Source organism: Hevea brasiliensis, chromosome 3 (genome assembly GCF_030052815.1).
Source record: "Hevea brasiliensis isolate MT/VB/25A 57/8 chromosome 3, ASM3005281v1, whole genome shotgun sequence".
Classification (NCBI taxonomy): domain Eukaryota; kingdom Viridiplantae; phylum Streptophyta; class Magnoliopsida; order Malpighiales; family Euphorbiaceae; genus Hevea; species Hevea brasiliensis.
The window spans coordinates 49,751,147-49,766,752 of NC_079495.1; positions in this window are offsets into that span (position 1 = coordinate 49,751,147).

The following is a 15,606-nucleotide window of genomic DNA, read 5'->3' on the forward strand; positions in this document are numbered from 1 at the left end:
GAGAATTATTGACCAATTAATGTCGTGATGATTAAATATGGTCATTTAGTGTTCCTATAATTGAGAATTGATTAATGGAATTGAGATAAGTGAGGGATGTTGAGTTGCTGAATTCTGGACCAATGAGTCCAGCAAGGTTAAATGGCCATAAGGATAGTTGTGTTACTCCAATTGGCATGAGGCTAATTGGAGATGAAACTAGGGTCATAATGCCACATTTTTCATAAAGAAACCCAGCTCAAAAACTGACCATAAGTTAGTCTAAAATTGGCTTAAATCTGGAATTAGTGTTCTGATTCTGGGCAGAATTGACCAAATGAACAGTATATGTTCAAATGGCCATAACATTGTGTAGAGACGTCCAAATGACCTGATTCTTAAACCCATGGAAAGCTTAGACATAGTAGAAAAACTTTCATGAAGAACAAAAACCCAAATTTTGATCATAACCTAATCAAATCACTAACCAAAGTTAGCTCATTAAAACTGCTAGAACCAAAATTTGCCTAGAATTTCTAGACATGGACCAATCTGGCCAGTTATGGTAAAAATGCTATAACTTGAGCTATAAAACTTCAAATGGAGTGATTCAAAAAGGAAATTCAAGTAGAGACATTAAGGAACAACTTTAATGGAGAAAGTTTAGTCAAATTTTTACTGTAGATTGGTCCAATGGAATAGTAAACATTGGAAACAAAAATTGAAATTTTGAAATTTCTTCTAGGAAGACTTGAATTGTGATTGGCAAATAATGCCAACAAGTTTATAACCCAAAATGTGGTACTAGCAAGAAATTAGAATTTGTATACCTATTATTTTTGAAATAGTAAAAAAATTTGTATAAATAGTGATATGAATAGTAACCACACTAACATCAAATGCAAAAAACTCAAACCTTATGAGACTTTATAAGTAAATTAAGTATGTAAATTTCAATTATTGGATTAATTATTAAAAATAATTTGGATGGGTATTGAAATACTTTAATTATGTGTTTCAGTTGGAAAGGAGCCCTCTAAGGAAGGAGGAAGAGTAGATTAACTCAAGGCAAGCAAAGGAGGTTTGCGCACAATAAATTTTAAATTCTTTGTTTCTACTTGAAAAGCAATTTGAATAAGTGTTGTGTAACACCCTCACTGTAGCAATTTCGTACATTCTATTGTTTCGGTGATCGGTGTCAGTCCGGACAACTAAAACGTCTAGAAAAATATTTAAATTAAAGTAAGGAACCAAAATTAACTCAAATATTAATAAGAAAAATTTAGGAAAAATTTTAGAAATAAAATACAACTAAGTTAAATGAGCCAGTGCCCTAGCGATGGATAACCAAGTGGGAAGTTGTGGTCCTCACAACTAGGAGCCCTAGACCCGAGAGAAAATTCATAAAATAATTTTTAGGACTCCAGAGAAGAGTCATTGAGGGTTTTATGGCATTAGAATGCCAAGAAAATGCTTAGAAAAATTTTTCAATCGGTACAGACAATTTTGGTCTCCAGAGAAGAGTTGTGTACCCAAGGTTTACATCGTGATTTTGGAAGAAGTTGCAAGAATCCTTGAGTACACAACTCCATTTCAGCACAGCTTTCCATCCTCAGACAGATGGGCAATCAGAAAGAGTAATCCAGGTAAACAATTGAAACCAATTAAACTAATACAAATATTGAACTGAAATGATAATAATAACATGAAATATATGTCAGGTTCTTGAAGATATGCTGAGGAGTTATGTCATTGAATTTGAGGGAAGTTGGGATAGATACCTCCCACTAGCAGAATTTGCATACAACAATAGCTACCAAGCTAGCATCCAAATGGCCTTGTATGAAGCATTATATGGGAGGAAATGTAGAACTCCAGTGTGCTGGACTGAATTGGGCGAAGATAAACTAGTAGGGCTAGACCTAGTGAAACAGACTGAGGAGAAGGTAAAACTAATCAAAGCCAATCTGAAGGTTACCTCAGACAAACAAAAATCCTATGTCGACCTGAAGAGAAAAGAAATAGAATATGCAGTGGGCGACAAAGTGTTCCTCAAGGTGTCACCGTGGAAGAAGGTACTAAGGTTTGGAAGAAAAGGTAAGTTAAGCACTAGGTTCATAGGCCCATATAAAGTCATTGAACGTGTGGGTCTAGTGGCCTACAGGCTAGCTTTACCACCAGAGCTGGACAAGATTCACAATGTGTTCCATGTGTCTATGCTAAGAAGATACCGCTCAGATCCTTCACATGTCATCTCCATGGAAGAAATTGAAGTACAACTGGAATTGACATATGAAGAAGAACCCATACGGATCCTAGCTCGGGAAGTGAAAGAGTTGAGGAATAAGCAGATTCCATTGGTGAAGGTGCTTTGGAGGCACTACAACACCGAGGAGGCAACTTGGGAAAGTGAAGAGACGATAAGGCAACAGTTCCCTCAACTGTTTACATCAGGTAAATTTCGAGGACGAAATTTAAATTAGAGGGGAAGAGTTGTAACACCCTCACTGTAGCAATTCTGTATATTTTACTGTTTCGCTGACCGGTGTCGGTCCGGATAGCTAAAACGTCTGGAAAAATATTTAAACTAAAGTGAGGAACCAAAATTAACTCAAATATTAATAAGAAAAATTTAGGAAAAATTTTAGAAATAAAATACAACCAAGTTAAATGAGCCGGTGCCCTAGCGATGGGTAACCCAGTGGGAAGTTGCGGTCCTCTCTACTAGGAGCTCTAGACCCGGGAGAAAATTCATAAAATAATTTTTGGGACTCCAGAGAAGAGTCATTGAGTGTTCTATGGCATTAGAATGCCAAGAAAATGCTTAGAAAATTTTTTCAATAAGTACAGACAATTTTAGTCTGTTAAGCCAAACGGAGGGCATTTTGGTCATTTCGTCTTCAGAGATGATTTTTGGCATACTTGCCCAGTTAAGTAAATAATTATTATGACATAAAATGTGAATAAATATTGCTAAAAATTAAATTGAAAATGAGTAGAAAGAAAGGAAAAAGAAAAATGAAAGAAAACATAATAATTACATCATGCTTAAGTAAGCATGATGCAATTAAAATGCTTTTGTAACACCCTCCCGGTAGCAACTCTGTACATTCTACTGTTCCGATGACCGGTGTCGGTCCGGACAGCTAGAACGTCTGGAAAAATATTTAAACTAAATTCAAGAACCAAATTTAACTCAAATATTAATAAGAAAAATTTAGGAAAAATTTTAGAAATAAAATACAACCAAGTCAAATGAGCCGGTGCCCAAGCGATGGGTAACCCAGAGGGAAGTTGCGGTTCTCGCAACGAGGAGCCCTAGACCCGAGAAAAAAATTCATAAAATAATTTTTGGGACTCCAGAGAAGGGTCATTGAGGTTTCTATGGCATTAGAATGCCAAGAAAATATTTAGAAAAATTTTACAATCGGTACAGACAATTTTGACCCGTTAAGCCAAACGGAGGGCATTTTGGTCATTTCGCCTTCAGAGGTGATTTTTGGCCGACTTGTCTAGTTGAGTAAATAATTAATATGACATAAAATATGAAGAAATATTACTAAAAATTAAATTGAAATTGAGCAGTGATGAAAAGAAAAGAAAAATGAGAAAAAAGGGTTTATTTATGACATAAGGTGATGTCATTGAAAGCCACCACCAATCACTATTGAACAACCAATTAATTAACCAATAAAAGAGACCAAAAATGGACCAAAGGAATTAAAAATGCAGCAGCCATCTCCTTCCCCAAAACCAGCCAAAACGTAGAGAGAGAGAAGAGAGGGTTTCCACCATAGCCATTCTTTGCAAGCTTTCATTCTCATGCTTTCTCACCATATTTCCTCAAGACCCCAACACTAAAATGAATCCTTGGACCTAGGGGAAGTGTTTGGCAGCCAAGAGAGTACAAGAAAAGTGAAGTTTGAGCTTGGGAAAAATCTGCCTACAAGAGGTTAGTGCACCTATCTATTTAAAGCTCTTTATTTCTATGCTAAGGGACTTAAAATAAGTAAGGAATTGTAACTAAAATGAAAAAAATTATGTGTATGCATGCCATGCATTTCAGCAGCCCTATTGAAGGAATAGAAATGGAGTGTTTGATGGACTTAGAGTGAACTAGAGCTTAGGTTTAAAGTGTATACATATAGACATATATATATATATAGAGAATGAAAGAGTAAATTAGGGAAATTGTGAAAACTTTGAAATTTAGTTAGGGTTTAGGAATGAAAATTTGACTTGGCTTATGAAATGGTTAAAGAACATTCTAATGGTCAATTAGTGACCATTTGAGGTATGTTGACCATAAATTGCACTGAAAAATGGCATGGCAAAGTGGAATGGTAGGCTGCCTAAAGACAGCAGCATGGTGACTGAGATTTCAGTCCAATTGGACTGCCATAACTTTGGCTGTGTAGGTTCAATTGGTGTTTGGCCAATTGGACATGAAACCAGGCTTATAATGGCACATTTTTGCTGAAGAAACCATGCCCAAAAGACCAAAGCAAGAGGACCAAAAGTTGGCCCCAATCCGGATACCCTGCAAACAGCCCCTGCAGAATGACCAAATGAATAGTAACTGTTCATTTGGCCATAACTCACTATAGAATGGTCAAATTGACCTGAAATTTTTACAGCAACAAGATAAGATATAAAAAAACAACTTTCATGAAGAAACCTACCCCAAATTATGCCATTAACTCATTCAAATTATTGAGCAAAGTTAAGTTATCAAACCTGCAACTCCGCAGATTTTCATTTGAGTAGTAATGTTTGGATGGCTATAACTCTCTCTAGAAAACTCGGATTTAGGCGATTCTTGAACCGATGGAAACCTAAGGTATGGTAGAACATTTCATATGAAGAAAGTTATACCAAATTATGAACTTAACTTGACCAAATTTCTGAACAAAGTTGGACCAAAAATCTGCCAGACCCAAAATCTCAGCATGAATAGTGCATGTGAACAGTAAATTTATTTTGGACCATATCTGGAGCTACAAAACTCCAAATGGAGTGATTCAAAAAAGGAAATTCAACTAGACAAAATAAGGAACAACTTTCATGTTTGCCATTTCTTCAAATTCCCACTGCAACAGTGCTTAATGGAACAGTAAAGTTAAGCTTTACAAACTGAAAATTCTGCTTCCCTTGGTTTAAACTTAGAAATGGTAATAGTAATCAATTCCAACAAGTTTTAAATACAAAATGTGGTATGTTTGGGGTGTTAAAACCAATACACCTATTTTCTATCCAAAAGTCAACATTTTTGTTGACCAATGAGGTGAATAGTGACACCGAAACTTGAAATTCAAAATTTGAAAAATTTAAAAGTATCAAATGCCCTAGTATACCTAACTAGATTGGTTTGGATAGTTTGGCATGCCAATAGGGTATTGTTTTAGCAGTACTGCGAAAGGAAAGGCTTTGTGCCTGTATTCATGGCTTTATGCCCGTATTCATGGCTTTTATGCCCGTATTCATGGCTTTTATGCCCGATCATGTGATATCATGGCTTTTTTAGCCATACTGACTGCATACATGGTTGACGTTCTGCGTCCCATGGTATGACGGCCCGAGGCACCGCGGTGTCCAGTGCTAATGACCTGTTATCTAGTCCAGTCGTCCAGTATAGGTTACTTGGGCATGGAAAAGTATAACCGTGATTGAACTGATTATTAAAGAAAATACAAAAATTAAGTATCAGGAATGATTACAAAAATACAAAGAAGCTCAAGATCATGAAGAAAATAATTAACGAAATGCATGAAGAAGTTAATATCATAAAACATGATTAGCCCTCGACTAAACAATAAGTTAGTAATTATTCATCTCTTATGAACACAATAGCAAGGAAATTATTATTTTTATTTGCATATTATATTTTCTTGTATTATTGGCACCACTAAGCTTTATGCTTAGCGCGTCGCTTTTGCAACGCGTAGGTACTGAAGATTTGGACAGAGGGCCCAGTAGACCACAGATTCGGTAAGGCAGTTCACAGTTCTGCATAGTGTCCGTGTCACCTCACCATCCACAGTGCATTGGTAGGACACTAGGTCCCATTTTGTATTTTGAGATTTTTGTAAATTTTGTAATTAAACTCTTATTTTATCATGTGTATTTGAAACAAATGTAATATAATTTTATATTAATGTAAGTACTTGTAATTTGTGATTATAAATCACATGTGAGAATTTATTTATGATTTGAGTCTAATGATGATGTGAAATGAATGAATGACAAATAGAGGAATTGTTAAGAAAATTTTGTTTGTGAAAGGAAAAGTGAATACATAACTGTGACTTGTACATGATTATCACATGAGATGAATGATTGAGAAATGAATGGTGAAAAATGTTGAGATTTTGATATTGAAGTTTGAGAGTGATGAGATGATTGAATATGATCATAGGAAGTGTTTTTCACAGGTTCCGAAGAACTGTTTTCTCTATTTTTAGCCGGTACTCTGCCGGATTTTCTATAAAATTTTCGGAACCTCAAATAAATTATAATTTTGATAAATGGCTTAAATAAACTATATTTCACAAGTTATATTCAAAAGGAAGAATAAAAATGAATTAAGATAAAATAGAGTGCTCGGCACACTGAGTGGCATAACTTGCTCGGCTACACTGTAGTCGGGTAAGGGGTGTCACATTTAGTGGTATCAGAGCACGGTTTAGGCGTTTCTGGGCCTAGATTGATTCCATACCATGCATTGCATTTGTAAGAGTCGAGGTGACACTAATGCAGATCTGTTTGTCTTTCTTATTTTGAATAGGATATGGACCCTTCATCACAGAGAGCAGTCGAGGAGGAAGTGGAGAGTCATGCTCCACCTGTAGCAGCTGAGACTGGGGGTAGGGGAGAACCTACTCCACCAGCAGAGCCTCGCCACCTCCACAGGCCATGTTCCAGCAAATGGCCGATTTCTTTAGACAAATGGCCGGAGTAATGCCAGCACCACCACCACCACCAGCTCCACAGCAGAAATCACACCTGGAAAGGCTAAGAAAGTTTGGAGTAGTGGACTTCTATGGTAAGAGAGAAGATGATTTTGTTGCAGCCGAAAATTGATTGAACAGAACAGGCAGAATTCTAAAACAACTCCATTGCACTCCAGAGCAAAACTTGGAATCTGCTGTATCTCTGCTGCAAGACGATGCATATGAATGGTGGGACACTGTGTCCAGTGAAGTGCAGCCAGAAATAGTGATATGGGACTTCTTTCTCTCCGAATTTAAGAAGAAATATGTGGGTACTATATACCTAGAAGAGAGAAGAAGAGAGTTTATTAACCTGAGGCAGAGACAGTTGTCAGTGGTCGAGTATGAGAAGGAATTCGTAAGATTGAGCCGCTATGGAAGGGAGATAGTCCCTAATGAAGCTGAAAGGTGTAAGAGATTTGAAGAGGGATTAAATGATAATATAAAGATCATGATCACTGCCTTGGGGATCACAGACTTCGCCAAGTTAGTGGAAGCTGCATTAAAACTGGAGAAAGTGAGAATAAATGAACAAAATAGGAAAGATAGGCAGCGTAAGAGGGAATTTGGACCAGATACCAAGTATACCAACCGATAGTAAGAAGTTTAAGGGTTCTAGTTCACAAGATCGCACACGAGGCCACAGAGGCCGATTGGAATATCTATAGCTAGTTCCCGGGCACAATAACAAGGGATCAACCCCGGTTCGAATGTATGCATTGTGGTAGAAGACACAGAGGGGAGTGTCGACTGTTAACTGGAGAGTGTTTCAAGTGTGGGGCTACGGATCATTTCATAAGAGATTGCCCTCAGAGGAGTGGTTCAATAGCTCCGGTACAAGTTGATAGACCTTCCCCTATAGTTCAAAGGGGTAAAAGATCGGGTAGAGCAGAAACGGCTGACATTACACAGAAGATTGTTTCTGAGACAGTTGAAAAGCCCGAAGTCAGGGTGGCACCACAAGTATATGCTATGGAAGCTCAGAAAGAGCCAAACCTGCATAATCGATGAGGTGATACAAGGAAGTGAAGAAACAAGAAGGTAGCAACTCCCCGATTACTTAAGTCAGGTAAATTTCGAGGACGAAATTTAAATTAGAGGGGAAGAGTTGTAACACCCTCCCTGTAGCAACTCCGTACATTCTACTGTTCCGGTGACCGGTGTCGGTCCGGACAGCTAGAACGTCCGAAAAAATATTTAAACTAAAGTCAGGAACCATAATTAACTCAAATATTAATAAGAAAAATTTAGTAAAAATTTTAGAAATAAAATACAACCAAGTTAAATGAGCCGGTGCCCAAGCGATGGGTAACTGTGAGGAAGTTGCGGTTTCGCAACGAGGAGCCCTAGACTGTGGGAAAATTATAAAATAATTTTTGGGACTCCATAGAAGGGTCATTAAGGTTCCTATGGCATTATAATGCCAAGAAAATATTTAGAAAAATTTTTCAATCGGTACAGACAATTTTGACCCGTTAAGCCAAACGGAGGGCATTTTGGTCATTTCGCCTTCAGAGGTGATTTTTGGCCGACTTGTCCAGTTAAGTAAATAATTATTATGATCTAAAATATGAATAAATATTGGTAAAAATTTAATTAGAAATGAGTTAAAGAAAGAAGAAAGAAAAATCAAATAAAAAGGCATTTATGACATAAGCTTGATGTAATTAAAACCCCTTAGTCAATCAAAACTTAACAAATGCATTTATAAGACATTAAATAAGAGAAAAATGACAAATGAAGAAACAAATTTTCTGGTTCTTCTTCTTCATTTGGACGTGAACCTCTTCTTCCATAGCTAAGTATATTCAAGCTTTTCAAAGCTTGATTCACCCATTTCTACCCAACAAAATCATAACCTAGCTTCACAAAAAATTAACCTAGCAACTTGAGTAACCTCTAGGCAGCCAAAAGAAGAAGAAAGAAGGAGTTTGGGTAGTTTGAAATTCTGCCCTATTCAAGGTTAGTGCCTATTTACACTTAAATCTCTTTTAATTCATGTTAAAGACTTAAAGTGAGTAAGGTTTTGTGAATTAAATGAATGGAATCTATATATATGGACCCTATGAATTTTTGGCAGCCCTAGGAAGGAATGATTTTGATTGTATTAATGGACTTAGAGTGAATTGGAGAATATGTTTAAAGTGTATACATATATATATATACAAGAATGAAAGAATTAACTAAAGAAATTGTGAAAACCATGACTTTGAGCTAGGGTTTAGGAGTGAAAATTTGACTTTGCTTATGAAATTGTTAAAGAACATTCTAATAGTCAATTAGTGACCATTTGAGGTAAGTTGACCATAATTAGGAGTGAATTATTGCATGGCAAAGTGGAATGGGCAGGCTGCCCCATGAGTGCAGTAGGGTGACTAAAATTTCAGTCCACTTGGACTGCCATATCTTGGGCTGTGTTGGTCCAATTGGTGTTTGGCCAATTGGAAATGAAACTAGGCTTATAATGGCATATTTTTCCTGAAGAAACCATGCCCAAAAGACCAAATAAAGTGGACCAAAAGTTGGCCCCAATCCGGATACCCTGCAACAGCACCTGCAGAAATGACCAAATAAACAGTAACTGTTCATTTGGCCATAACTCACTGTAGATAAGGTCAATTGACCTGAAATTTTTACAGCAACAAGATAGGATATAGAAAAACAACTTTCATGAAGAACATCACCCCAAATTATGCCATTAACCCATTCAAATTATTGGGCAAAGTTGAGTTATCAAACCTGCAACTCTGCAGATTTTCATTTGAGCAGTAATGTTTGGATGACTATAACTCCCTCTAGAAAACTCGGATTTAGGCGATTCTTGAACCGATGGAAACCTAAGGCATGGTAGAACATTTCATATGAAGAAAGTTAGACCAAATTATGAACTTAACTTGGTCAAATTACTGACCAAAGTTGGACCAAAATCTGTCAAAACCCAAAATATCAGCATGAACAGTACACGTGAACAGTTAACTTATTTTGGCCATAACTTGAGTTACAAAACTCCAAATGGAGTGATTCAAAAAAAGAAATTCAACTAGACAAAATAAGGAACAACTTTCATGTTTACCATTTCCTCAAATTCCCACTGTAACAGTGCTTAATGGAACAGTAAAGTTAAGCTCCAAAAACTGAAAATTTTGTTTCCCTTGGTTTAAGCCTAGAAATGGTAATGGTGATCACTTCCAACAAGTTTTAAATGAAAAATGTGGTATGTATGAAGTGCCAAAGCCAATGTACCTACTTTCTATGCAAAAGTCAACTTTTTGTTTGACTAATGAAGTGAATAGTGACACCAAAACTTGAAATTCAAAAATGTGAAACTTAAAAATGCAAAATGCCCTAGTAGGCCTAATGTGATTGGTTTGGATAGTTTGGCATGCCAATAGGGTATTGTTTTAGCAGTACTGCGAAAGGAAAGGCTTTGTGCCTGTATTCATGGCTTTATGCCCGTATCCATGGCTTTTATGCCCGTATTCATGGCTTTTATGCCCGATTATGTGATATCATAACTTTTAGCTATATTGACTGCATACGTGGTTGACGCTCAAGGTCCCATGGTATGACGCCCGAGGCACCGCGTGCCCAGGCCAACGACCGTTATCCATCCAAATCATCCAAAGATAGGTTACTTGGGCATGGAAAAGTATAACTGTAATTGAACTGATTGTTAAAGAAAATACGAAAATTAAATATCAGGAATGATTATGATAGAATACAAAGAAACTCAAGATCATAAAGAAAATAATTAACAAAAGGCATGAAGAAGTTAATATCATAAAACGTAATTAGCCCTCGACTAAACTTGTAGTTGGTAATTATTCAGTTCTTATGAACACAATGGCTAAGAAATTATGATTTTTATTTGCATATTATATTTTCTTGTATTATTGGCACCACTAAGCTTTATGCTTAGCGCGTCGCTTTTGCAACGCGTAGGTACTGAAGATTTGGACAGAGGGCTCGTGAGACCACGCATTGAGTAAGGCCGTTCACGCTCGCATAGTGTCTGTGTCACCTCACCGTTTGCAGTGCATTGGTAGGACACTAGGTGTCATTTTGGTATTTTGTAATTGATTTTATTTTCTCATGTGTAAATGAACTTATGAAATGTAATTTGATGTTCATGTAAATAATGAGAATTGTGTTTGTAAATGGAAAAGTGAATGTGTATCTGTAATTTATATATGATTATCACATGTGATGAATGATTGAGAAATGAATGGTTGAAAAATGTTGAGATTTTGATAAATGGAATTGAGATGATTGAATATGAATATAGAAAGTGTTTTTCACAGGTTCCGAAGAACGGTTTTCTCCATTTTTAGCTGGTATTCTGCCGGATTTTCTTTAAAATTTTTGGAACCTCAAATAAATAAAAATTTCGATAAATGGCTTAAAATGAATTATATTTCACAAGTTATATTCAAAATTATGATAAAAAAATTAATTAAGATAAAATAGAGTGCTCCAGCACACTGAGTGGCATTGCTTGCTCGGCTACACTGTAGTCGGGTAAGGGGTGTCACACATAAACCATAATTGAATCACAATTCTTTACCATTCAAAAGCCATTCTGTATCTCAAAAATCATTATGTATCTCAAAAACCATGTTGTATCTCAAAAATCAATCTTTATCTCACTAATTATGCAAGACTAATCTGAAAGGGCCATATTCGATGTGACTCTAACTCCCTATGGTCGGGGAGGTCGAATCATATTCTAATTCCCTATGGTCGGGGAGGTCGAATCATCGTGCACAGTACCATCACAATAATGAATCTTCCGCAAGGGCCATAACGATAAAAAACTTAGATCTAACCTTAAATCAGAGGAAAATCTAAGCCTGTGCACGTACCATGGTAATCAAAACACAACTAACTCCATTGTCTTCTCAACAAATGAGAGAGACGGGTAATAACCTAGTCAAGCATCTATAGTGAGATATAAAACAATATCACAATCCTTTTAGTGAGCATAAATCACAATATAATTCGATTCAAATTCAATTCCAATATCCAATAATTTTTATGCTCATCATAATTCAAATCATAAATTTGCATTTTTCCATGAAAATTACCATCACAATTCAAAACATGTTCTATCACAATTTTTCAAAATATAATTTATTCAATCCATAACAATGCTTAATACTTGTGGAAATACCATTTCACAAAGCTAATTTCATACATACTATAACAATTTTAATAATCATTGAATTAAATCCAATGCTTGTTAAACATAATACAAAAGAAAATATGTCATTTAATCATATGAAATATTCAAACAAAATCAGTTAAAAACTAGTTGTGCACAAACCTCTGATAACTGTCTCTTGGTCTTGACTCAGTGTTTCCTTCCCTTTCCCTGAGTCTTTGCTAACTGAGAAACACAATTTAAAGTGTTTCAGTTTTCAGTACTTAATTAAACCGTCTCTAACGATAATGTTTGATAAATAATTCACTGAATGCTATTATTTGCTTAATCAACTTAATATATCGACCCTCGATGCGTTTTAGGTAATTTAGGTTTTAACGTTACTAATATGTCACATTCGATAATCTTTTAGGGTTGGTACATGTTACCAAGTTCATTTCCGTGTATACTGCATTTTCTTGCAATTTTGCTGGATTCCAGGATACTAGTTTGACCTAGCCGGACGACCTAGTTTTCTCGGTTTTCGGGTTTCGGTCAAAACTACAAACTTATAGATCTATGTCTTATGGAGCGCGGGGAAAAATTTCAGGTCATTCTGAGTTATGTAGACCAAGTTATAGTCATTTTACTATTGCTGGTCAAAATGCATCAAAATTGGACACTTTAGGTCATTTTAGGTCAATTTTGGTTCGGCCAGCTTTTGGACCCGAACTTGTGAAAACTGTTTGACTTGCTTATGGTCATTTATGGGCTTTGGTGTCTTCATAAGACTTGTAGGTATGGGTCTTAGCTATTCATGATTAAAATTTCAGGTCAATTGGACCTTTTTTGAGTGAGTTATGTCCTAAACACTAACTGCTGCCCAAATGGTCAATTTTCAGGCCTTATTTGCACTTAATCCGGATTTGGTCATTTTTCAAGCTACCTTGCAAGCAGAATTTTGGTATGTTTCCTTCATGAAAGTTGGCACATTTTGTGCCTAGTTTCACCTCCAATTGGTCTCATACCAATTGGAGTCACACACTTAAAGTTATAGGCCTAAAACCCAAACTGCCTTATTGAAATTCTTACATACACATCAAGCATCACTTTTAACACTCACCAAACTTAACCTTCAAACCAATTCTGGTTGTACCACTACCTAAACATAATTCACAACACATTATAGGTCACTTTGGCAGCTTACAATTACATTCAACATACACCAACAAGTGCAGAATTTTTTAATCCAATTTACGACAATTTCATCACCTTTTTATGCTCATTTACATGTCCCACTTCACATCACCTTACACACACTCAAACTGCCATAACAACCAACACATTTTAATATCATTATTCCATAAACCAAGCATGAATTCCAGCATTCTTCAAGAGCTAACAAACTGCCACAATGGTACACTTACATTCCATTACTTTCCAAGCTTTAAATCTCATTTTACATTTACATATACTAAGTATACATCACCCAAACAATTTCCTACACAATATACATTTAATCAATCATTTAATTCACCATTTACAAGCACAAATAAACTGCCTTCAAAGTGTTTCCATGGCTGCCAAAAGTACACTTCTCCATTTAAACATCAAACCTCAAAAATTTCTCCATAATTCAAACACCCATAACATCCTTACAAACTTTAATTAAACAATAATAAAAAACACAAACTTACCACTTTGGAAATTCTTCAAAACCTCACCAAAACTTCTCTTTCTTGCTTCCTACATGCTGCCCATGATGTGCAGAACAAGTTTAATGAAGAACAATTGGAGAAATTGTGGCTTGATCATTAGGAGTGGAGCTTGCATGCAAGGTGTGGCCATGGTGGACAATGGAGAGAAAATTCAATTCGGCCAAGTGAGGATTTGAGAGGAAGAAGAAGACATTAGTGGATTAATCTGCCCACTTAGTGAATTTTTAATTCCCATAGTGCTCCACTCATGCTAGCATAATCATTTAATAAGTTTTAAGTGATAATTACTCCATTTACACTCCATTTTTGTTATTTATATTAGGTACCACTAAATTAATTTTTTCATTATATTTTCCAAGTGTAATATTATTTATTTTTAATGGAAATTTAGGTCAAAAGACAACTCGGGGTGTCAAATGACCACAATGCCCCTGTTCGGGTTGCATTCCTGATTTTTCGATAACACCGGGTTTTGTCCGTTTTTCGATTTCTCACTTTTCTTTGTACTAATTATTTAATTTTTCTTTGATATTTCTAATGATATTTATACTTCAATAGGGGTCTATTTAAGTCCTAAAAATATTTTCTAGGGTTACCCGCAGTCCAGGGCTAGTCAACGGTCTACGCCGTGACTTCCCCGTGCGGTCACCCATCGCTAGGGTTCTCGACTCGCTTAACTTGATTATATTTCTTTGCTATTATTTTTCCTTTGTTTTTCTTGTATTTTCTTTTCTTGTATTTCATTATTTAATGTCTCCTCACTCATATCGAATTGTAGTTCTAGGCATCCTAGCTGTCCGGACAACACTGGTCACCGGAACAATAGAACGCATTACCGAACATAGGGTTGTTACAGGATTTCTGCTAAGTTATGATACTGAAACACTGTGAAATTGTGTGTTTCAGCTGAAAAAGATTTGGAAACTCGGAGAGACTGAGTCAAGGCCTAGAGGCGACTCACGTCAGGTTTGTGCACAATAATAATTGTTTAAATATTTTAATCTCAAAAATTTGACTTCTTTGATTAATTATGTATTGTGTTGCCATTTTATAATCGTAAATGTGACTTTGGAAATTGATCAGATTTCTCATAAATTGTTTGCATAAATTGTTTTGAATGGATTTTATGTTCACGCTTAGCATGACAGTACCACATTATTCCTCCTCCATTTATGGGGTTGAGATCGTTTATTTTCCTCCCTCTCTGGCTTGCCAGTTGAGGTTGTAGATCGGATGAGTACTCATTAGCTAGCTAGCCACCTCCCTCATTGATTTCGATTAACGGGGTTGTAGATTGCTTTGTCGTGGTGTACAACACGGCATTGATCGAAAATTTTGTGTCATGACTTAAGTTGTGTATGACTCTGGCAACACTGTGTTTATGAAATTATTTGACTAAACTGTGTTTAATGGATTATTTGACAAAATGGTGTCATTATGGACTTTGATATTTGCAAAATGTGACTGAAAAATATTTAAATTGTGTTTGGCAATGAATGATTTATTTGTTGTATTTTAAATTTTTATTGTGCACCACTGAGTATTTTTATACTCAGCGATAACTTATTTTGCTGTCGCAGATAAGAGCAAGGAGAAAGCAGCAGAGTGAGCTGCTGTTAAATCGAGGACTACTCTGATCATTTTGTACGGGTATTATTTTATACCCATGTAGATAATCTTGATGTAAATATAAAAATGTTGTATGTATCAATGTAGTTGAGCAGTTGTAAATAAATTGTAACAATATTATTTTGGATTCTCTTCTGTAAATTTAATATTT